Source organism: Pseudorca crassidens, chromosome 17, assembly GCF_039906515.1.
Source record: "Pseudorca crassidens isolate mPseCra1 chromosome 17, mPseCra1.hap1, whole genome shotgun sequence".
Lineage (NCBI taxonomy): Eukaryota > Metazoa > Chordata > Mammalia > Artiodactyla > Delphinidae > Pseudorca > Pseudorca crassidens.
The window spans coordinates 35,610,747-35,636,226 of record NC_090312.1 but is presented as its reverse complement, the minus strand read 5'-3'; the positions used below and the strand labels follow the sequence as shown (position 1 = coordinate 35,636,226).

The following is a 25,480-nucleotide window of genomic DNA, read 5'->3' as shown; positions in this document are numbered from 1 at the left end:
TTAACTCTGAAAATGCCAGTTGGGGCAACCAACAATGCAAGCTATGCCAGTCCTCCTCCTCCTCAGGGCTCAGGAGGTCAAATTCAGGCTCCGCATCATGTTAAAGGCAATACCTTTCTCGCGACACAGTGAGGCCGAGGAAACGAGAAATCAGGGTCTGTGCACTAAAACACTTCAGAACAGGCTAAGGGAGTAGCAAGTTTTTAAAACAATAAAACTGGCTCTACAGAAAACGGATTTGCTCATTAATTGAATGCACCTACTTTGAATTTCCTCTAAACGTAATGTCACGAGTAATCATTTCAGGGGCTCAAATAGCAACAAACCATTTTGCTCGCTATTCCCCATCCCTGCTACAACACCCACAACCCTACTCCACCTCTCCTGCCCCCATGTCACCTATACTGTTGGCTTCCTGTTGGGTTTGACTAATGGGGGCACCAGGAAAAGACGGGAGGGCTGGGAGGAGAGCAACGGGGTTTTGTTTCCCCTACTCTCTCCCTGTTTCACCTCAGTGTCTGACCACAGTTATGGCCCTTCACCGCTACGGCTCCTGTCGAGTGGCCCTTCCGCCATGGTTGCAACCCTCCCTGGACTCCACTATTTGTCCCTCTTGTCCCTTTGGCCTGGGGATAGCAACGGCTTCCCGCTGCCACTAGTTCCTGGGGGCTAGACCACCCCTTGTTTGTTCTCATAACCCTGCCCACGGGTTTGCAATAATCCCTTCCTCCACTAAACTCTCTTCATTCAAACCCTCCGAGGTAAATTCTGTTTCCTGCCAAGATCCCAATGCAACCACTTTGCAAAATAAATATAGCAGTGCTTGTTTCCTCACTGAAGACAGTGAGCAAACACAAAAAACCCAGTATCTATGAAAAAAACGTGCACGAGCAAAACAAACCTCCACCAACCTGTTTTGGCAAACTTGATGTATTTAATGTCAAAAACAGCAAAATACAGCTAATATTCCTCCTTGCTAACTTCTACTCCTGTTTTTGAAATGAAGGGGGAAAAAATCTCACCCACTCACTCCCACCATCAAAAAAGCCTCCACAGCATAAACCCCAGGAAAGCCTAATTCTAAAGACCAGTGATTCTCCATTAAGTCCCATGGATGCTGAGGACAGATGAGCTTTCCTCCCACTCTTATCCTTTTGCAACTACAAAAAGAAAAGGAACATTTTCTGAGTCTTTTTCTTTGGTGTCCAGAATTTAATTCACTATACTGCAGAATGGGTGATGATATTGCCTTTCAAAAACTAGAATCAAGTAACAAAATAGGGAAAAAATAAATAAAAGCACTGTTTCATCCAAATTGTAGAAGGTGGTATATGACACTCTTAAAATCTGTTATCAATTCTAAAATTATATCTCAGACAGCCGTTCTTTTTCTTCAGTCTAGGTAAATACCTAGATTTTATTTAGCTGGAGGCTACAATTCTTTTACTATCATTAACCCACCAGAAGAATGTTTGTTGAATTTGCAACAAGTTGATCAACTGTACAGTTTTTGAGTCTAAATGTAATGTTTTCGTTGGATCCTCTTTTTTTTTTAATTAAGGTACAGGCCCCTCCTAACATTGTAGCTATGAATTAATAAGCAGAGCACATGTTTTAACCCAGGCACAATTAACTAATCAGACTATCTCTCCTGCATTTTTCTTTGACACAGGGCTGGTTATTCTCACCTCAACCCCTCTCTCAATGCATTCTCCAGATCCATTCTCCACCCTCTCTTCTTCCTCTGTGCCCAGCAACTGTATTGTCCATTCCCTGCCCTCTGGCTTCTTGTTAAGTGTCGCCAATGGGGGGCACCCACAGGAGCACAAAGACCCATGTCCTCTGAACACTGGAGTCTTAGTTTGTGGCAGTGGCTGGTTCTCCAACTACACATCCCTGACTACTGCTGTACCTGGTGGCTGGTCCCAAAGAGGGGAAAGCTTTTCATTGCTGAAAGCTCCTGGTTGCCTTAATATCCTTTATTTGTTTCTCTCACCCTGCCTACATCTCCATAAACAGCACTTTTGCTAAATTCTCTCCAGGCTCTTCCAGAGTGTGCTTTCTGTTTCCGGATCTGTCCTGGACTGACAGAAGCAGGACTTGGGATGCAAAACACAAGGTACCCCTCAGGCAAGGGGAGGTCTCCCAGGCACTGGTTTCTGAGCACTTGTCCGGTGTGCCCAGAGTCTGTCCCTGGCTTTGGAAGAGCAATGGCGATTGAGTTCTAGTGTCTGAGAACCACCTGGGAGCTTATTAAAAATGCAGATTCGAGGAAAGACTAAGAAACTATCACAGATTGGAAGAGACTAAGGAGACATGATGACTACATGCAATGTGATGTCCTGCACGGAACAGAAAAAAGGACATTAGTGCAAAAACTGGTGAGATTTGCATAAAGACTGTAGCTTAATTAGTATTAGCGCACTGATATTAGTTGGTTAATTTTGACAAATATATTCTGCTTATGTAAGGCGTTAACATTAGGGGAAGCCAGTTGAAGGAAATATAGGAGCTTTCTGTACTATTTTGCAACTTTTCTAGAAATATATTCCAAAATAAAGTGTTTATTTTTTAAAAAAGCAGACTCCCAGACCCTGCTCCAGACCTCTTGAATCAGAATTTCAGGAGTGGATATTTAAGCAGGTGGCTTGAGAACTAAACTTTGAAAATCACTGTCCCTAAAGGACTTGGAAACTATTATCTCATGTTGAGATAAGGATGGAAACAATAGTTTACGAATGCCAGATTGCAGCATAATTACTTGACTATTTAAGGAAAAGAACTAATCAAAGCTTTGTCAAAGTTCACCTTCTATTCCAGTTAATTAGAATGATTCATCCCTCGACCAGTCTCCGTATTTAGTTTCCTGCATAAAAACACTTGAAAAGGTACAGGTAATTATAGAACCAAAAAAAGAAAGTGACAGTAAAGCCCTTCCACTTCCTCCTCCCTCTGAGATCAAGGGTTTTTTTCGCAGTACGCGTCCTTTTTATTTTCCCCAACTTTGAGTTTCCAAAAGAGCAGGGCCAGCCAAACAGACTGCTGGATAGTGATTTTCCTCATCTCTTCCATCATGGGTTATCCTGTTTCCCTAAGCTTTAAGCTCCCCGAAGGCAGGAGCTCTATTTTCAGTTTCTTCTGTTTTTCTACAGCTCAGTTGAATGTTCTTCATCTACTACTTTGATGGATTGACAACCTGCACTTCCTCACTATGCTCATATCTTTGCCTACTTATTTTAGATATAATTCTTATTATGCCACTGGAACATGTAAGAAGGGGATGGGTAGAGGTGAAAATGTTGGCATTATTATTGCTTGTTCACCAACAAAAATGTTCACTGAGAATCTACTATGTGCCAGGCACTGCTCTAGGCACTGGGGATCTAACAGTGAATAAAATAATCTCCACTTTAGGGAGCTTAACGTCAGACCAGGGAGACAGACGATTAAGCAGATAACCGCCAAACAAGTTATAGGTTCTCCCTTACCATCCTCACACTTAGCTCATCATGACAGGGCAACCTGAAGAGGAATTAGGAATAGGACAGGTAGGTTCTAGTTTCTGGTCTACCTCTGGTAAGAATGATTTTAAGGGAGGCATAAGCTCTCATTCAAAAAAATGGGAATTAAAAAAAATCTGTCTTTCTGTCTTCCAGCGGTTGTTAAAAATCTCAAATAACAATGGATGTGAAAGTGCTCTGAACACTGCAAAGTGTTATACAAAATGTCAAGCAATAGAAGGTAATGACCTAAACTGTCCCTGCCCACTAACTCTAAACCAAAAAATTAGTGGTTCAGTGGTCTTCCCATTAAGCAGAAATTTCAGACAATAAGCATTTATAAAAAGCAATCCTTTCAAAGATCGAAGCTCTGTTGCTTTGGAGTTAGCAATTAAGGAGAATTAGATTAATACCAAAGAACTGGGCCAGAGGAGAGAAGTCACCTGTGAAGAAAGCAGGCCTGTCCTTTTATTCACAGCAGACCCATCTGGCTTCACTCTCCTTGAATAAACAGGGCTCAGTTACTGCAACTCTTGTCTGAAATTGAAAGGGATTTCTTAGCCAGAGCCATTCAACATTTCTAGTTTATTCAAAGAGAAGCTTCCAGATCAGAGATGAAAGAAAAGCTTCTCCAAGTCTGTGCTAGAGCACATAAACCTGTGAGCAGTCTTCAAAAATGTCTTATAAAAAATGATGCTTGGAGAGAAATTTTGAAAATCAGATTTGCTGTTTCAGATAAATACAGTTTCTATTCTCAGCTTCAAAGGTAGAAAATGTTCTATCAGAGCAGTTTACCATCTTCCTCTCTGTCTGGAGAAGTCGATAAGCTTCTAAGGGCTCTCTTTGGATGCCATGGTAACAGCATGATTCTGGTCAAGTCTGTTGTGTCTGGCGTACAGCTTAAGGAACTTTCAAATGCTACCTAAGAAAATATGCATGACAGCCCTGCTGGCATGCTTGAACTGGACACACGGCCCATTCTCTTCAGGGGCACATACACCTGTAAGCCTCAACGGTGTCCCAGCACCGGGCCAGCACTAAGGTAACTCAGTGAATGGAAGACACTTGCAAAGAACTCGCAGTAGGTGCGGTCCCAGGGAGCCACAAGAATAAATAAACAAATATATATATAGGAATGATATCATCAAGTTTTAGCTTTTATTCCAAAATGTAAATTTTATTCTCTAGCTTTTGCTGTGATTTCAAGTGTGGAAGACTTTCACGAAGATTACTTCAGCTAAATACAGACATGAGAAAAAGTTGACTGTTGAGCATGGGAACAGCAACAGGATCAGAAAGAAGTTTAAGTTGTTCATTTGGGTCTTCAAATGCACTTAGCCTGCAAAATCATGAAGGGACAAAGGAGAACTACTGGCCTATGGAAAGCAACAGCATTTTTGGCTTTCTGGGTAAGGCAGCATCACATCCAGCATGTGGGACTCTCTGAAGTCTCCTCAGACGGTCTCCCTAAAGATGATACTTTCCCTTTACCTGGAAGTACTGAGCAAGTGTCAGATGATGGAGACTTCCTCTTCACTGTGGTTAGTATACATGTGTGTGTTTATACCACTGTCAGATTAAATCAGAAGTCACTTTGGAGCTCACCATTTACATGAACCAATGACCACCTCAATCATTTCTATATATGTGAAAGAAATTTGATCTATGACTCCAAAGAAAGCCCATGAGTGAGCTGAATTTCTTCAGGAAATATTTAGGAAGCACATGCTATAAGCAACATGCTGAACCAGGAGCTGAAGGAGAAACAAAAGAAACATCATACTTGGCCCTTTTTTACCCTTTGGTGGAAGAGGAAGATAGACCCAGAGGAAACAGTCAGGTAGCAGTTTGTTCTCTTTCTCTTGTCTCTTAGCCACTCTCCATTTCCTTATTGACCTAATGGAGTTCTCCTGGCCTTGGCCTCCACCCACCACGTCCATTAACCATTTTCTCCATCTTCATGATACCCCCATCTGACCCCGCACACACATCTTGGCCTCCCTTCCTCTGTGCCCAATATGAGATGATTACAGTCTCTCCCTAGACCCCTCAAAATCTCTGTTCTCTCCTCTTCCCAACACTGGATAATCCTGTATTCTATGTTCTCCGCTCTAACACTGAATACTCTTGGAGAAAAACCATGTAACCATGAAGATGCCTTCAATGAAACCATGAAGAAAAGACCAATGGAGAATGTTGATTCCCTGATTAGAATGTAAGTTCCTTGCAGGAGGGACTGTGTCTCATGCTGCTTTGTTAATAAGTCCAAGGGCACATCAGCAGGCTCAATAAATCCTTGTTGCAATAAGTTAATACCAAAAACAAAAAATTAGAAAAGAAGGGTCCATACTCATACTTGGACAAATAGATTTTTTAAACTTTCACACATGGTTTACATGCAAATAAACACAGTTATTTATTCAATGCTTTATTAATGCTTTAAAATAAAGTATTCAATAAAAGAGCCTTAAAAACAGCTGGTAAAAGTTCTGTGGATTTCAGAGCTGTAAATCTGTTCGAACTTCTTTTATAATTTAGAATTTTTATAACTTAAGATGGTTCTTCCTGGCAATTAAAGCAATGTAGTGAGATCTCACTACACTGAATGGCAAACCACCTCTAAAACTTCACCAAATAGAGGCCATCCTCAGGTCATATCTGTCTTTCTCCCAGGGAGAAATGAAAGGGTCTCTCCATGTTGGCCAGAAAGGCAAATATCAAAGGAATCCTGAAACATCACGTTTCAAAGAGAAGAAAGTCAGCATCCTCTGAGGGAATGGCTGCTGTGAGGTGTAAGATTTCAGTGGGACATTGCTTCCTGAACAGGGGCCCCAGTGCATCCCTGGGTCTCTGAGACCACACTGGGAATGCAGAATTCTCCTCCCTCATACCAGGGCAACGCTGTCTCAGAGCTGGGTAGGGACTTCTGTTCTGCCAAGCCAACTGCACCACAGGCCACAATCCTCATACCGGATTGGCAGGAACAAACCCAAATGTCACCTGATTATCCTACAAATGGAATAATGTCTGATAAGAGGCTGATTGGACAGCACACAATGTCATTTCCTCTAATTAAGGAACTCTTGAGAAAAACCAAAATAGCCACAAAGCACCGTCAGCAAAGCAATCAGCAGCAACAATTAGCTGTCAACTCGGTCCTGAGCTGAGCCTTGTGTAGTGAGCAGGGGGGTTGTTATGGGCTTCCAATCAGCGTGACCGCAGGAGTCAAGGGTGACCAGGCGAGAAGAGGGGCTGGAGCCTGCTGCACACCAAGGAAGTCTGCAGCAAAACCCTCGGGTTGGGGGACGGGGTGGGGGGGGCGGAGGCAGCAGCTTGTTGGTTGGTTTCTGTGCAGCAATGAAGTGGGGGGATGCTATAAAGAATCCTGCAGCAAGCTTCCAAAGCAGCTGGAAGTCTACTGGCTGCAGCCCATGCTATTTATTTGCACTGAATCATTCTTCTTCTCAACCTGAAACTATTCTACAAATCTTTAAAATCTATAAGCAGTTCATCTCCATCTCCTTTATGAGGGTTTCACAACTTCAACATATGTGAATTCTCCCTTTGCTCAACTCTCATAAGAGGTTACCATCTATATTACAAAGTCATTAACTGTAGGAGTTGGGAAAAATATAACACAACTGTCACAATATGTCATAATATATAATAAGACATTGTGTGTGTGTGTGTGACACACACGTGTACGTAACAATTACTAGGAGGAACATTATTCTCGCCTTCCCAGCATCCCTGCTTGGGCACATAAAATAAAACTGTGTGTCTTCTTAAAAGAAGGTGACTATTGGAAGGTGACTTCTACGCTTCACTACATCCCTTCACTACATCCCTCAAGGAAGTGACTCCTTGAATTGCTCAGACTGAGTGAGGGAAAGTTCATGGAGGTCTGGACACCCTCCTTTCTATTTCTGGCCTCAGCAGCATGTATTTTTCTTTTCCATGAAAGAAGACTTCAGCAATAAACGTAATAGGATGCCTGATTCTAGCTGATTCTGTCCATAATTTAAGCTCATTCTCCAATCCAGGATCACTGGGAATAAAGCTGATATTGAATAAAGCTCCCTGTCTGTCTGATATCTGCATTTAGTTCTCCATCCACAGCAAACCCAGCCCTGATTTCTTTTGCACCAACAATACGCCCAACTCAAAGATACATTTCCCAGCCTCCCTTGCAGCTAAGGGTGACCACTAAGATTAAAGCATAATTCACTGGTCCCAGGAAACCAGGACAGCTCTTAACCTGGGCTGACTCAGCTAAGAGGCCCCTCTGTGTCCACCTGCTTGGAATACTTCCATGATGGTCCCAGGTTGAACAAGCTATGTTAAAACAATTTAATGATATTGCCAGAACTCTCTGACTTGATGTCTCTCACTGAGACATGGGGGCAGGGGGTGGGGGGAGGCTTCAAAATACCTGGATACAAAAGCAAAGGTAAAGACAAAAGGAAAGCAGATGCTATAATCCAGCAATCATGGCCAGCATTTTTTTATGAAATCCAAGGGAAGAGGACAACTTAAGAACTGGGATAAACGTAAAATTAACCTTTACTGAAAGTTGAGAAAAAACAGAGAAAACTAGAATTCTGGCAGCACAGTTGCATCATTGCATCACAACATACTCAAAGTTGGGAAGATTCAAAAGCTGAGGGTCTCTCAGCAAGAACCTTGTCTCTAAAGGTTCTTGGGATGGGTACTTGCTAGAACCCTTTAGGCCAGGCTTTGAAGCATCAATGTAGGAACCTGTTGCTTGAGCTGAACCCAAGGTGGAGAGGAAGAAAGAACTGCCCCTAGGAGGCAGGCTTCAAAGGTCTAAGAAATTCCTTTATAAGAGGAAGCAACAGAAAAATCCCTGCTACAAGAAAGAGTCAAGATTTTTGGGTGCTAGGAACACAAAGCTCAAAGAAGAATTTGAAACTAAGAAGCATTAACTATGCATATCAATGATAATTGTTCAATTAAATTCAATAATTTAACTAGAAAAAAACATTTAAATGCCTTAGTTTAAATATGTGTGCACTACAACCCAGCTTATTCTTAAAGTAGGGTTACCTTCACAATATTTTGAGTTTGAAGGATTTTAATCTCATTATTAAAAGCACAGTTAGCAAAAAAAAAAAAAAAAAAGAAAGAAAGAAAAGAAAACAGTGATTGGGTAAAATAGGGGTCCCCAACCCCCAGGCCGCGGACCAGTCCATGGCCTGTTAGGAACCAGGCCGCACAGCAGGAAGTGAGCAGCGGGCCAGCGGGCAAAGCTTCATCTGCCGCTCCCCATCGCTCCCCACTGCTCGCATTACGGCCTGAACCTCCCCCCACCCCACCCCCATCCGTGGAAAAATCATCTTCCTCGAAACCGGTCCCTGGTGCCAAAAATGTTGGGGACCAGTGCAGTAAAACACTACTTCTCAAAGTGCACAAGAATCCCTCAGGGATCTTGTCAAAATGCAGACTCTGATTCATCAGGTCTGAGCATGGGACCTGCGATTCTGCACTTCTAACAAGCTCTCAGGTGATACTGATGCTGCTGGTCCTGCCCTGATGGAAGAACAAGGGACTCTCAGGCCCAGAATCCTGCACTGACACAAAGAAGAGGTCTGCTACCACTGAGGGAGGGGCAGGGAACTCTCTCCCACCCAAGCCACCTACAGATACAAGGCAGAAGTGGAATGCCACGAAGAGGAACAGGAACATGGACAAAGCTGCAGTCCCAAGGCCTGCCCAAGATTGGAGCTGGACCAGAAGAACTGGGAACCCCCTAACATAGCCACAGCTTTGCACTGAGCAATGAGCAAAAGCCATTCACAGCTAGGAGAGGAGCATCAACATGGAGAGCGATCCCCTCAGTGGAAAGCTGAGGATGGAGTCTGGACGGTGAGAAAAACCCTCTGGCACACCAGGCCACACACTGAGCATGAGGTAACTTCAGTCCACCACTGGAAAACTCTGCAGTCTGCTTGGCTGAAGAGAACCATAGCAACCAGGAGGCCAACCCCACCCAAACTCCCTACTAACTACTAACCTTATTAACTGCTAACAAGGGACCAAACCATTCTTACATTAACAGCCTTGCAAAAGAAGTGTGCCCATTTCTGGGTGGCAATATTATCAACTTTATTACCTACTGCTCTTCTACCAACAACATCCAACATGCAATTAAAATTATGAGACATTCAAAAAACCAAGGAAAAACAACCTATTGTCAAGATAAAGCCACCAACAGAACTAGACAGAGAGATGACCCGGACATTGGAATGATCAGAGACTTTAAAATGGCTATGATTAATATGTAAAAGGCTCACATGGAAAAGTAGGATACAATCCAGGAAAAGATGGAGAATTTCAGCAGAGACATGGAAACTACAGGAAAGAAACAAAAATTCTAGAAATAAAATGCAATATCAGATGTGAAGAATTCTTTGATTGGCTGATGAGACAGGACACAGTGAAAGAAAAGAAGCAACGAACTTAGCATTTCTATAGAAATTACCCAAAGAGAAATGGTAATTTTAAAAAGTGTCCAAGTGGACTTCTCTGGTGATCCAGTGGTTAAGAATCTGCCTGCCAATGCAGGGGATACAGTTTCGATCCCTGGTCTGGGGAGATGCCACATGTGCCACAACTTCTGAGCCCATGGTCTAGAGCCCGCAAGCCGCAACTACTGAGCCCACTCGCTGCAACTACTGAAGCCCACGCACTCTGGGGCCCATGTGCTGCAACTACTGAAGCCCACATGCCTAGAGCCCATGCTCCACAACGAGAAGCCACCACAATGAGAAGCCCATGCACTGCAACAAAGAATAGCCCCTGCAATGAAGCAACGAAGACTCAGCGCAGCCACACAAAAAAAAAAGAAAGAAAGAAAGAAAGAAAAAGAAAAAAAAAGTGTCCAAGAGCTGTAGAACAATATTAAACAGTCTAACATGCATGTAATTAGAGTACCAGGAGGAGGAGGAGAGAGAAAGGTGTGCAGGTATTTAAAAGGGGGAAAGGACAGCTTTTTCAACATATGGTGCTGGAAAATGTGGACACTCATGTAAAAAATTGAACCATGACCCTTACCTCACACCAGATACAAAAACTACCTCGAAATGTGTCATATAACTAAATGCAAAACTTTTACGTTTTAACTATATTAAACTATAGTTTAACTATAGTTTTAACTATAAAATTTCTAGAAAAAAATTAAGAACATCTCTGTATATTTGGTTTAGCAAGGATTCCTTAGGACACAAAACTGCTATCCAACAAAGAAAAAATTGATAAATTGAACTTCATGAAAATTAAAAATTTCTGCCCTTTGAATGACGCTTTTAAGAGTATGAAAAACAAGCCACAGCCTGGGAAAAGGTATTTGCAAAGCACACATTTGATAAAGGGTTTGTATCCGGAATAGATTCTATTATAGCTCAATAATATAAAGATAGGTAACTTAATTCTTAAAATGGGTGACTGATTTCAACAGACACTCCACTAAAGAAGATATGCAGATGGCAAAGAAGCACATAAAAAGATGTTCAACATCATTAATCATTAGGGAAATGAGAATTAAAGTTACAACGAGATAATACTACAAACCAACTCAAAATTGCTAAAATTATGGAGACTGATTATACCAAGTGGTGGAGAGACTGTGGGGCAATAAAATTTTATGTATTGCCGAATGGAATGCAAAATGGCACAGTCACTTTGGGAACAGCTGGAGGGATTTTTTTTGTATAATGTTAAACGTATACAATCCAGTATACTATATAGTATATGACCCAATAAACCTACTCCTAGTAATTTACCCAAGAGAAATGAAAACATACATCCATACAAAGACCTATTAATGAGCAATTATAATAGCTTTATTCATAAGAGCCAAAAACTATAAATAACCCAAATGTTCATCAATCGGTTAATGGATAAACAAACTGTGGTGCATCCACACAATGGAATTCTACTCAGCAATAAAAAAGAACAAATGACTGGTACTAGCAATGACATGGATGATTTTTGACAGTCTTTGAGATTTTTTAAAAGAAATCTGAAACAAAAGGCCACATACTGTATGACCCCATTTATATATTCTGAAAAAAGAAAAAAATCTAGGGACAGAAATCAGATCAGTGATTGTTACTACGAAGGAGCATTCTTTCAGGTGTTAGGTACATTCTGCATCCTGATTGTGGTGGCGGTTTCAGGATGGTACACTTTGGTGAAGCTTAGCAAACCATAAATTTCGAGAGCATGAATTTTACTGTGTGTTCATTATACCTCAGTAAGCCTGACCAAAATAAATAAATAGGTAAATAGTGCCATGACAAAAGGATGGCTTCTGGTCAAGTGCGTATCCACATGGAAAAAATTAATCTTGACCCTCTACCTCACATCATATACAATAAAACCAATTCCAGACGGATCGTGGCTCAAAATGTAAAAGAAAAATAATATAGCTTTCAGAAGAAAACATAAAAGTTCTTTGTGATCTTAGAATAAGGCCAAGATTTCTTAAATAGGTACAATAGTACCAACCACAAAGAAAAAAAAATGGATAATTTACACTATTTTAAAGAAATTTCTGATCATAAAAAGAGTAAAAAGGTAAACCACAGGAAAAAAAAGTAGATATTTACAACATATATATCCTACCAAGGCCTCAAATCCAGAATACATATTATTAAAATGTCTACAATTCAATAAGGCAACACAATTTTTTTTCAGAAGACCTGAATAAGCACTTCACTTTTTTTGGGGGGGGGGGACTTGAAAGGGCTTCTCACAAAACAAGATATTCAAACGGTCAATCAACATATGAAAAAGTATCCAACTTCATTAGTCTACAGGGAAATACAAATCAAAACTACACTATGATACTACTTCACACTTAGCAGTAGAGACTAAATGAAAAATCAAACAAACAACAAAACAGAAAATACCTTGTATTGGAAAGGATACAGAGAAATCAGAACTCTCACACACTCCTGGTTAGCATGTAAATTTTTAAATTAATAGAACCATTCTGAAAAACTGATAGTATCTTCTCAAGCTGAACACACACCTACCCCATAATCCAGAAATTCCCTTGCTGCAATACATATCCAACAGAAATGTGTATACATAATCAAAAACAAAATGTGCCAAAACTGACTCAAGAAGAAATCAGAAAACCTAAATAAATCAGAAATTAAATCAGCAGGTAAAAATTCTTCCCTCAAAGAAAACAACAGGTCTCAACTGTTTTACTCTCATATTCCCCCATACATTCAAGTAGCAAGCAATTCCAATATTTTGAAAAACATTCCTGGCAAGGAAAACACCAGAAAAAAAACATTTTATCCAATCTCAGGATAAAACTAAATCTTAGCTAAATATAGAAAGGATAATGCATCATGACCAAGTTGATTTTGTCTCAGAAATGCAAGGTAATTTAATGTTAGAATATCAATTAATATAAATTACCATGATTAGATGAAGAATAAAAATCATTTCATCAGCTCCGTAGATTAGAAAAGCATTCAATAAAATTCAACACCCAGGACAACTAACTTGCTTTTAGCAAACTAGGAATAGAAAAGAAACTTCTTAATCTGATATAGACTATTATTAAAGTTCCTCCATCAAATGATGTACCATAACTGATTTAACACAATTTGCCTACTGTTGGATACTTAGATTCTCTCCTCGTTTCGTTTTATTTGGCAAGTATAATTTATGCTGTGATGAACGTCTTTGTGCATGTTGATCAAGTTGCCTAACCTCTCTGTGTCTCAATAAAATACACCTAACTTATAGGGCTGTTGTAAGGATTAAATAAGATGTTGGATTTGAGTCTTAGGAAAGTCTTGGGAGAAAAGCATGGTTTATAAATCTGAGGAAATTTGTTCTGCACTTACCTGGCGGAAGATCTCTCAAAGCACACTGCAGGCTCAAGCCAGAAGTCGTCACTCTGTCAAAAATAAAGTTATTATCTTCAGGTTATCAGGAATTAAGGATGTAATATCTGAGGAAGGCAGTCAGTGATGGGGGCTATTGCTTGCTGCAGGATTCCCTTGCATCATTTGATATCTTCTACCCCTCCCAGCTACCATGTCTCAAATCAAGTGAAGGTGACTACAGCCATGCTCCCTTCATCTGCCCTTGATCTACAGCACCCCATTTTTGCACAGCAGCCAGAGTGAAATTCTAAAATCTGAGCATGACATACCACACCCCTCCTGAAACCCCTTCCACAGCTTCCTCTTATCCACAGGATAAAGGCCAAGCTCCTTGGCACGACTTATAAGGACCTTCATGATCTGATGCCTACCTACTTCTCTAGCCTTGTCTCTCATCCCCGTAGCACTGTCTGGGCTCCTACTACACTGGACTTGCTTCAGCCCCTCACTCCTTGGCACATCCCAGCTTTCACACACACCATCCCCTCTGCCAGGACTGCCCTCCTCTTCCCCTGGCTAACTCCTACTCGTCCTTCCATTCTCCACTTAAGTGTCACTTCCTCACTCAGGCCATCTGCTCCCCTTGACCATCTTAAGCTCCTCTATTTACACTTCAAATAAGCCTGCAAGTCTTCTTCTGTAATATCGTACATGCAACTACTTATTCAATATATCTTGTCTTCCCTGTGCACCCAGAGATCATATCTGCTTTGTTCACAGCTGTATCCTCATGCCTATCCCAGCACTGGTCTCACAGCAGACACTTAATAAACATTTATTGAGCAAAAGAATTACTAAACTTATTCCTCAGGTCTTAGCTTTCCAACTCATCTTTTGATTCATACTGATAATTTAATTGACTTCCTACTTCATTACCATACTTCATTGATTAAGATTCACTGGTTGTAAGAGACAATGCTATTTTACATAATAATAGGAAAGAAAAAATGGTTGCAAATTAAACTGTGATACAGTACTAAGATTTAGAATTTTTATCTTGTACTTATTGAAAAAGCTCTATTAGATTTACTTAGGCATGGGTTTTATTATATTCATGAAAATGTAAAAATATTAGTGAAATAAATTGGTTAGTTGCTCCAATTTGATTTAGATATCACATTCAAAACCCACTCTTTTTTTTAACATCTTAATTGCACTATAATTGCTTTACAATGGTGTGTTAGTTTCTGCTTTATAACAAAGTGAATCAGTTATACATATACGTATGTTCCCATATCTCTTCCCTCTTGCGTCTCCCTCCCTCCCACCCTCCCTATCCCACTCGTCTAGGTGGTCACAAACCACCTAGCTGATCTCCCTGTGCTATGCGGCTGCTTCCCACTAGCTATCTATTTTACGTTTAGTAGTGTATATATGTCCATGCCACTCTCTCACTTTGTCACAGCTTACCCTTCCCCCTCCCCGTGTCCTCAAGTCCACTCTCTAGTAGGTCTGTGTTTTTATTCCTGTCTTGCCCCTAGGTTCTTCATGACCTTTTTTATTTTTCTTAGATTCTATATATATGTGTTAGCATATGGTATTTATTTTTCTCTTTCTGACTTACTTCACTCTGTATGACAGACTCTAAGTCCATCCACCTCACTACAAATATCTCCATTTCATTTCTTTTTATGGCTGAGTAATATTCCATTGTATATATGTGCCACATCTTCTTTATCCATTCATCCAATGATGGACACTTAGGTTGCTTCCATGTCCTGGCTATTGTAAATAGAACTGCAATGAACATTTGGTACATGATTCTTTTTGAATTATGGTTTTCTCAGGTATATGCCCAGTAGTGGGATTGCTGGTTCGTATGGTAGTTCTATTTTTAGTTTTTTAAGGAACCTCCATACTGTTCTCCATATTGGCTGTATCAATTTACATTCCCACCAACAGTGCAAGAGTGTTCCCTTTTCTCCACACTTAAAAGCTTTTGCACAGCAAAGGAAACCATAAACAAGACTAAAAGACAACCTTCAGAGTGGGAGAAAATATTTGTAAATGAAGCAACTGACAAAGGATTAATCTCCAAAATTTACAAGCAGCTCATGCAGCTCAATAGCAAAAAAACAAACAACCCAATCCTAAAATGGGCAGAAGACCTAAATAGACATTTCTCCAAAGAAGACATACAGATTGCCAACAACACATGAAAGGATGCTCAACATCACTAATCATTAGAGAAATGCAGATCAAAACTACAATGAGATATCATCTCACACCAGTCAGAATGGCCATCATCAAAAAATCTAAAACCCACTCTTCTGAATCACTTTTGCCACAGGGTTCAATGACTGTGTTTTTCCACACAATATTGTCCTCTATACCACCAAGAGATTTAGTGATGCAGCATTTCTTAAAGGAGTGCTCAAGTACTGCATCTGGGATTTTCTTCTAAGCTTCTAATGCTTTTCCACAGTGTTGATGCTGGCAAGAAAATCTTGCTAACAGATGTCAGCAGAAGAGTTCAGTCAACACCTAGGACCACATTCCTTCCTCAGATGATCATGGAATGGACTGCTGACTGAAACAATGAGCAGTTTCACTCGTGTTATCATGCAGCCAGAACTACCAAGTTCACACACGCATGGACAATGAAGCTACAACACAACCATCGCCTGACCAACAGCAATGAAAGATGCTTTCGAGTGTATGACCCATCCTGGTATCAGAGTATTAAAATGTGAAAAAAATAAAACGTGTCTTAGAATCAATGAAATACGAGAGGTCAAAAAAGGTTCTTCAAGAGAACTTGGGAAAGTTAATAAAAGGAAGAATGCAAATTCATTCTCTCTCTCTCCTTCCCTCCCCATCTCTCTCTCTGTCTCTGTCTCTCTGTCTCTCTGTCTCTCTCTCTCTCTCACACACACACACACACACACACTCAATCACTCACTCATGGTCAGAGGCTCCTCATATGTTGGGAGATGGGTGCAGGAGGCATGAGTTGAGAGGAGGGTGGAGATAAGTTCAGCCCATGCTCCTCCAGCCCAGTCCTGCAGCAGGTGCTTCCACCCTGGAGGAAGAAGGCATTTCTTGCCTCTCCGCTGGCCCAGCCATGCCCCCATGGACAGTGTCCCCCCAGGGGGACTCCTTTCTCTAACTACTTTTTGACCTATTAAAATACTTTTTTTGCTTCTTTTTTTGTGGTTAAAGAAAAAAACAGAACATGAGAGCTATCTTCTTGAATGTTTAACTGTGTAATACAGTCTTGTTAATTACCAGCACAATGCTGTACCACAGATCTCTAGAACTTATTCACCTTGCATAACTGAAACTTCATGCCCATCGAATAGCAACTCCGCTTTTCTGCCTCTCCCCCAGCCCCTGGCAACCACCACTCTGCTTTCTGCTTCTATGAGTTCGACTATTTTGATAACTCATGTAAGCGAAATCATGCAGTACTGGCTGATTTCACTTCACATAACATCCTCAAGGTTCATCCATGTTGTTGCATATGACAGGATTACCTTCTTTTTTAAGGCTGAATAATATTCCATTGTATGCATATACCACATAAAACAGCATTTTTTTAACATCTTTATTGGAGTATAACTGCTTTACAGTGTTGTGTTAGTTTCTGCTGTATAACAAAGTGAATCAGCTATATGCGTATGTATGTATAGCCCCATATCCCCTCCCTCTTGCATCTCCCTCCCACCCTCCTTATCCCACCCCTCTAGGTGGTCACAAAGCACCGAGCTGATCTCCCTGTGCCATGCAGCTGCTTCCCACTAGCTACCTATTTTACATTTGATAGTGTATATATGTCAATGCTACTCTCTCACTTCGTCCCAGCTTACCCTTCCCCCTCCCCATGTCCTCAAATCCATTCTCTATGTCTGTGTCTTTTAAAATAGCATTTTTAAGGGCACAGTTTTTAAATAAATGGAAGTTTTTTAGAAATGTGTCATCACATTAGAGCAGAGCAGACTCTAGTTTCAGAGGTTATCTCATCCTCAGTCCAGCATTCAAGGTCTCACTTGTGACTACTCAATCATGGCTGGGAAAAGGAGGAGGAAAGGGACACCACTGGAAAAGTCAGTGGGCTTTTCTGTGCCTCAGTTTCCTCATCTGTAAAATGGTCATATAGGATTAGATGATTTATCAGTTCAGGGTCCCAGCATGAAAGAGATTACACACTCAAATGGGAGTTTTTATTAAGGGGATTATTTACAAAGTATAGACAGGATTAAAGAAACCATCAAGGGATGGTAAAGCAGGACTTCCCATTGGCCAAATAAGTGATTGATGTGATCCATGGACACTAGCCTCCCAGGACCCAAAACAGCGTGCAGAAGCGGGAAGAAGGGATCTGGAAGGACAGAGCATGTTCATCTAGGATCATGTCTGAGTTGCCACAGAGCTGCAGTATTCTGTGACCATTTTGGTACAGAATTAAGTTTGCATAGCAAGAAAAAAATTCTGTTTACTCTAAAGATTTGAGGAAAATCCACCAGTATGCATTTTCTCATCATTCTGTGCTTAGCTCAGATAGCAGCACCCACTTGCTGCTTTTGGAAACAGCTCAGGTTGAGAAGATTACTCTCGACAGCCCGTTTTTCTTTAACTGAGCTCTTACAAATGTGGGATTCTGTTTTGAGCTAGTAATTGATGCTTCTCCCTCCTGGTCTTATCCCCTGAGATTCTTCCCTTTTTCCAGAAGGAGGCTCCTGCAGTGTCCACTGTCTCACAGAAGAGACATTCCAACAGAAGCAAAATAAAGTCTCTTGGCGTTCTAAACCCAAGCACTTGGCGTCTCAGAGAACAGACAACATGACGAGCCAGAGCAATGCTTACCACCTGCTCCGGCCCACCACCCCAGACCCAGGCCAGAAAGTATGGAGAGAAAGCTGGGACCAAGTAGACATTGTGGGTCCTGAGAAAAGGGCTCCCAAATCCTTTCCCCACCGTGCTGAGGCAGTAGATGGTCAGCACCGTAGGGGCTCTTTTCCTCTTCCCACTCATAACTCATCTTTGAATCTCCCCCCTTTCCCTTAGCTGTGCCCCCCTTTCCGCCTGCCTGCCCTGCAGCAGCAGCGAAGCCCCATGGGTGCTCAGGACTCACAGGGGTGCTCAGTCCTAGGACAGAGCTCTGAGATTTTTAATTTTAACAATCAATGATCCTTTTGAAAGTTTGATAAACAGTTGCTTCTAAAGAAGTTCCTGGTATCACTCACCCTAAAGACCCAGGCAACGGTGCTGATCAGATTCCAGCATTCTAGCATCTAGCGTCCCGAGTTCAGAGGCACTGCCATGCTCCAAAATGCATGGGGTTTTGCTGTGACTGTTATACAGATGTCCAACTGGGCTGCACCAGCCATTAGAGAGATGTCACGCTGTGTGGTGAAAGCTCTCTCAGAAGAGAGGGCAGCCACCCTGCCTCAGAACAAAACCCATATGGAAAAAAACAAAAATAAGTTTTCTGAGTAAACATGTCTTTTCTTCTTTCAAAGGAGTTAGACTATTTCCCAGAGGCTTTATAAAGTGAAGAAAGACTCTAAGTTCTGGCAAATAACAAACTAAAAGGAAGCGGGAGGCTGCCATCCTGCCCATTCTGAAAGAGGCGTCTAGCTGGGCCAGAGGGTTCAGTCATTAGCTGGATGGCTGTGGTCAAATCGTTAACCTCTCTGTGTCTCGTTTTCCTCATCTGCAAAAATGCCAGGGGTCTGCATGAAGATAATTATCAAAGTCCCTTCCATTTCTAAGAATATTTGACTTTCAAACTGGGAAAGGGACATTCCAGTTCAGGGTCCAAGGATCTGCCATTGAAAAATGAAGCAAAGAAGGAAGAATTGCCATCATCAGCCAACAAGGCTGTAGCCTGACAAATTACAGACAGGAAGTACTCTGCAGATTCTGTCATTCTGGCCTTGATGTGTTAGGGCTGCATTCCCATCTCAGATGATACCGCACAAATGGGCGATTCCATGCATCTAAAGAATGCCCGACCATATTAGGAATTCTCCTAAGTGACTCCTCTGTGACATTACACAGTGTTGCTCCTGACGTGGACATTTCAGTCAGCTTCGAACTCAACTCTAGACGAAAATATTACAACTGGATGATTTGTCAAGTGCTAAATCTAATCCTTGCTATTCTTTTTCTACAGTCCTTAAAAAGAAGATTGCCAGATGTTATGCTTGTATATTTAACGGGAAACTGAACGGGAAAAACAAAACGCAGCAAGCCTAGTTGTAATATTTAACCATTCTTAAAAACCCACCATCTAAACATACCAGAAATAACATATTTTCAGAACTGTGACAAAGTCAAATGTCTCTCAAACACAAAAAAATAAGTCTGTCATGAGTAATTCAAAATAAAGCAATCTGTCAGTTGTAAAATTCAAGAACCCTTTTATAAGTAGTTTGAATGCTTCCAACTCTCTCAAAAGATACCATGTTAACATATCAAAAATATTCAGAGAGGGCTTCCCTGGTGGCGCAGTGGTTGAGAGTCCGCCTGCTGATGCAGGGGACATGGGTTCATGCCCTGGTCCGGGAGGATCCCACATGCTGCGGAGCGGCTGGGCCCGTGAGCCATGCATGGCTGCTGAGCCTGCGCGTCCGGAGCCTGTGCTCCGCAACGGGAGAGTCCACAGCAGCGAGAGGCCCGCATACCGCAAAAAATAAAAAATAAAAAATAAATATTCAGAGAGAATTTCATCGACCTCAGAAAACATTAACCCATCAGCTACTTAGGTAACATCAGGCTGGATCTCCCACAAACACTTGGCACTTATCAGGGACAAATCTAACTCATCATCTGTTGCCCAAACCGGTCCCCCTCTTGCTACCCCTTTCCACTAATCACACGAGCCAGGAACCTGAACATCATTTAATACCCCTCCACTTTCTCCTCTCGTCAATAACCAAATTCTATAGATTGTGCTTACTGAGCATCTTAGTCTCCTATTCTGTCTCTTTACTGCCACTACCTTAGATCAAACCTCATCCCCTATCTGTTAGACAATTGCAAGGTCTTCCAGCCTTTGATGTCTTCAACTAATTCATCCATCCTTGAGAGTTCTCTTTCTCAAATGCACATTTGATACGTCATTACCCCACTCATACCCACTCTTCAATGCCTCCCTGTTACTTATCGTAAGAACTCAATATTCAAGATGGTGTCCTGCTTCACACTCCACATCCCAGCCTTGTCAAACTGCTTACAGTTTTCCATTGATTCATTTCCATTGTGATATTCAGGTGTCCATGTCCTAATTGATCAACCCCTTGCCACCACACCTCCAAAAGGGTCCATCTAACAATTCTACTTCTTTCAAGATGAAAATTCCTTATCCTCACCTGGCACTACCCTCCTCCTCCACTGCTCAGCTCCAGCTGTACAACCCTCTGTGGGGTCTGCTGCCCTCCTCCTTTGAGTCTCAAGTTCAAGGTGGTTCCCTCAGAGAGACCTTCCCTGACCCCCAAATTTGGTCTTTCTCCTACATACTCTGCAACCTGCTATTCTTTTCCCTTATTGCACTTATCACGACTGATAGCTATATGCTTACTTTTGTGGTAATTAGCTCAAAGCCCACCATCCTCAATGGACACTTACCTCTGTGAAGTAGGGATGGTTTAGGCCCAAAGTTAATCTCTAGAGGCCTAGCACTCAATAAAACTTTTAAGCCCATGCATGGTATCTCCAGCCTCAGTGCTTCTATGAATAGCTTTCCACTAATTCCCACCGAGCAGCTAAGGATCACATCCTCCCTTGCAGCTCAGACAGGTCCCTGAGCAGACTTAAATCAGAGCACCCATGATGCCTAATGCACTTCCATGTCATTCTTCTTCTGCTCTAAGCTCCTTGCGGTTCTCCTTGCAAAAATCTTTTCATGTCTTTGAGGCATGTGAATCCTTATTGCACAATGAAAAGGATACAGAGGGACATACGTCCTCAGATATCAATTTATGAGGGTGCCACAAGAATGGCAGCAAAAACATTTTGTACTTCAATTTGTATTTTAGGGTTTTTTGGACATCAAATAACAAACATGAACCTACTATGCTTTGATATTTATGCTCAATTCTAACTAGAATAGAGAAAAGGGCACAAATACATTATATTGCTCTTGCATAGCAGGTACCCCGCTCTGTGCCACTGATCTATCCCCAGCATCTAGCATCGTGCCTGCATGTTGTAGGTGCTCAATAAATGTTTAATGAATAAATGAATGAAAAATAAATAACAGAGTGAAAAGTGAATGATTCTTATCCTCAAAGAATTTACTACTCAAAGAAATAAACAGCAGACACGCCAAAATTTTGAAATCTCTATAGATAGCTCATGAAATTGCTACTTTTATAAGGCAGTTTCATATGGTTTAATCTAATACTTATGTATAGTAGTGTACATGCATTCATTTTTTCCATCATGTTTATTTATAACTTTTATCCATTTGGACAAGATAAATTGTGGTGCAAACAACAGGCATATATAACCAGGGTACCCATATATTTTGGTTTGCCTGACACCATTCTGACTTAAGCATATGGCCCCAAAATAATTATTTCACTATCAATAATTATTTCATATTCACTATAAATGTTTCACTCTCAAACGTGTCCCAATTTGGATGATAAAACTCTGTGATATGATAAAATCCTCTTAAGACATTCTAAGGCTTAAGACCACAGCTATAAAAAAGCTTTCTCTCTCTATGGGAGTTAATGATTTCTCCTTTGAAGAGAAAAGACTGAGCAGAATAAATACTGGTTTCCCCTGAAGCCTCATCTTGGGGGAATGTCACATTCAGGGAAATATAGTCCACAAGTGACTAATAAGCATCATCTTTCCTGGTTCTGGAAGAACACTAAAGAGAATCCAATATCTAACTCACAACAATACTTCTTCAAAGTTCCTTCCACTCCTCTCCAAGCCCCCATATCTCAGAGCTACAGAGTGAGGGGTGGGCGGTAGGAGAGGAACTCAGGTCTTTCTAAAGCCTCAGGACCAACTTCCAAGGAACACACCCCTCCTCCCACCCCTCATTTCCTCTAGCCCATTAACCCATCTCTGGATTCTTCATCAGTGAATTCAAAAAAGGAGAGAGCAGATCTGGCAATGATGCAACTTTCTTTAGAAGAATCTAAGTGGGTAAAGGCAAAATTCTTTAAAGAGTGAGGGGGGAAAGAATTTCAAACACTGTATGTCAAAAATATGTGTCGCACAAACACCGAAAACAGGCACAGAGACTGCAAGATTAAAAGAGATGAAAGAGACATAATGGAGCCAATGGATTCAGGATCCAAAACCTGTTTGAAGACATTTGAATATGGACTGTATATTAGATGATTTTGTGGAATTACAGTTAATTGTCTTGGGTGTAGTAATGACATTGTGGTTATGTAGAAGAATGTCCATATTCTTAGGAGAAACATGTGGAAGTATTTAAGGGTGAAGTATCATGATGTCCTCAAACCAATATTCAAGTGATTCAGAAAGAGAATGTGAACATTTATACATAAATCTTACTTTAACACAAACTTAATCCAATGCGTCTATATATGGAACAAGCAAGAGAGGAAAAGCACATGTAGCAAAATGAAGGGACTATGACTGTGTACTATTCTGTCAACTTTTCTGTAGGCTAATTTTAAAAATAAAAAGGAGTGGAAAATAAATAAATAATAAGTAAATAAATAAGATGCCTTTCACTTGTGTATTAAATATTCCACACAATGCCCAAGTATTCTCCTTTGAAGCTCTAACTGCACTGACCCAAGGGGGAAACAATGCCCACAGCTTTTCATGTTGGGAGAAATTGTTTATTAAACCCTCAGGGAATCTAACTTTCTGATGGGAAAGTAATAGCTCTGGGCAGTGCCATTAGGAGGACTAGCTCTGGCAGGAGTCAAAACTAATCTCCTTAGCATTTCCTGATGGCCTCTGCAAAGTGGTCCCTGCCCCAGAGCACAAGACAGTCTCCTTTTTGTGAACTTCTTTGCCCACCATACATGGATTCCACCACCCCTCCTGCTAAATGACTGGTGATTCAAGCATGAGTATGAGGCAGCCTCAATCCCCCAGTTACTTCTTCCAAGGGTGACTGGTCATTTATCATTCAAATCAAGACACTTTTGAGAATGCAAGAGGGGACTAATCAGACAAGGTAGTAGGACAGCACCTGTACTGAGACTGTCCAAGGAAAACTGGAACTGTCTCAAGAACATCTGCATATATGTTCATCCTATTTGTACCCCATAAGCAAGTGTATCAGACAAATACATAAATGATAGCAACAGCCATCTTTACCCATATAACAAAATAATACAAAGCAACTGCATAAACAAATTGCTTGGGAGTTCAAAGGAGGAATGAAGTAATTCCTTTGGAGGAATCAGAAAGAAATTCCTGGGCGAGGAGGAATTTCAAGTTGGTTTTAAAATAATAAGATTTCTGCAGGTAGAGATGGGAGACAAGGTCATTCCAAATGGAAGGAATTATGTGCGTGAAAGCCAAGGTAGGAAAGCGGGGGGTATACCAGGGAAATGGAAGCAATCTAATATAGCTGATCTGAAGAGGTGTCCACAGGAAAGCCAAGGAGATGCGCTTGGGGAGGTAAACTGGAACCGTAGGGAAAGTACGCACTCAGTCCAACAGGCAATAGGGAGTCACTGAGGGTTTGTGGGGGAGGATGGTAATAAGACTGTGGAGGGCCTTGAATATCAGGCTAAGGACTTAAGCCCAGAGAATCAGATAGACCTCCTCCAGAAGAGGAAATCAATATTACCCGGCCTGGAAACATGAATAATATAAACCAAAAGAAAACTGTCACAGATACTGATGCCATAAGCTTCTCAAAACCACTTTTATTCTCTCCTGTGGGAGGTTCTGTTTTGTATGCTGGCTCAAGTATTACTTCTTCTGTCAATTTTTCACCATAAACTCACAGGAGCCCTGTTGCCAGAAAGTGACTGTCACAGAAACAGAACTGAGAGGGTTAAAATGTTCAGAATTGTCCACGCTTGAGAAGATGAAAACAGAAAACACAGCATTTGAGCTAAAGGAAAAGCAAGTTACCAAGAGAGGAGGGATACGATAAATCTCCTTTGAGGATAGGAAATTACATTTTCAAGGCACAGCACATTTTGAATGCAAGTCCTTCTACCACACACAAAGAAGCCTGAGGCAATCTCACATTTAATAAGATTAATTTATTTTTCCCAAAGGTTAATTCACAGTTATTTATTGGATTACACAGAGAATTTTAAGGGTGGGGGGGAGTAAGTGTTTCAGCTGTTTTTAATTTTATTCCAGATATTTGACTAGGCAAGAGCACATGCTTCATAGAAGAATAAGTCATTCTAGAGAAAAACTATTAATATCAAATCTTTCCGGAAAAGGTGGACAACACTGGCAAAGCAATCTCCTTTTCAGAGGAGAATAGCCCAACAGGAAGCCAGTGCTCTGGGCTCTAAATACAAAGCCAGGAATATTTGTAAACAGAAAGCACATATTCCCTTTCTATAGAGGGTGTGCCCGCTCTTTAAATATATTCCCTGGTCAGTTAAGGCCATAAATGAATGGAGAAAAGGTTGGTCTAGAGAAGTAGTTCTTGAGTTTTCAGTCCATGGAGTTTTATATCTACAAAGGGCATCCAGGAAAAATAAACAGGAGCCAACTTTAAGAGGCTTCTACTGGGCTTTGAGCTTCCAAAAAGATAACTGCAATTAAATGGAACCCATCAAATATGCTTAAGTCCACAAAGTCATGCAGACACACACACACACACACACACACACGCACACACACACACACACACACACACACACACACACACACCCCTTTGGAGGATGAAAGGGAACCAGATTCATGATTTTGAAACTTGGTAAATAAAAGAGTCAAATATTTATCTTGTCTCTCCTATGTGAACTATACCACTGGATAATCAAAAAACAGATGAGGGGAAGCAATTCTTTATAAAAGTATTCCACCTGATAAGTGAAAAAAGAAAAGTCTAAATTAGAATATCACCATTTTACCAACCCCAACAAATAAATGAATCTAAGCATTGAGCATCAACAATAGTTA

At 41.1% G+C, this 25,480-nt stretch overlaps 1 protein-coding gene across 6 annotated transcripts in view; it reads right to left on the bottom strand.

Moving 5' to 3' along the window:
* NCALD (neurocalcin delta) overlaps positions 1-25,480 on the bottom strand; it is a 432,221-nt gene that overhangs the window by 282,501 nt on the left and 124,240 nt on the right. For all 6 annotated transcript variants that reach the window (XM_067711605.1, XM_067711601.1, XM_067711599.1 and 3 more), the window contains exon 2: positions 13,391-13,443. The gene's annotated coding sequence lies outside the window, so the exon portion shown is untranslated. The remainder of the gene's footprint in view (positions 1-13,390; positions 13,444-25,480) is intronic.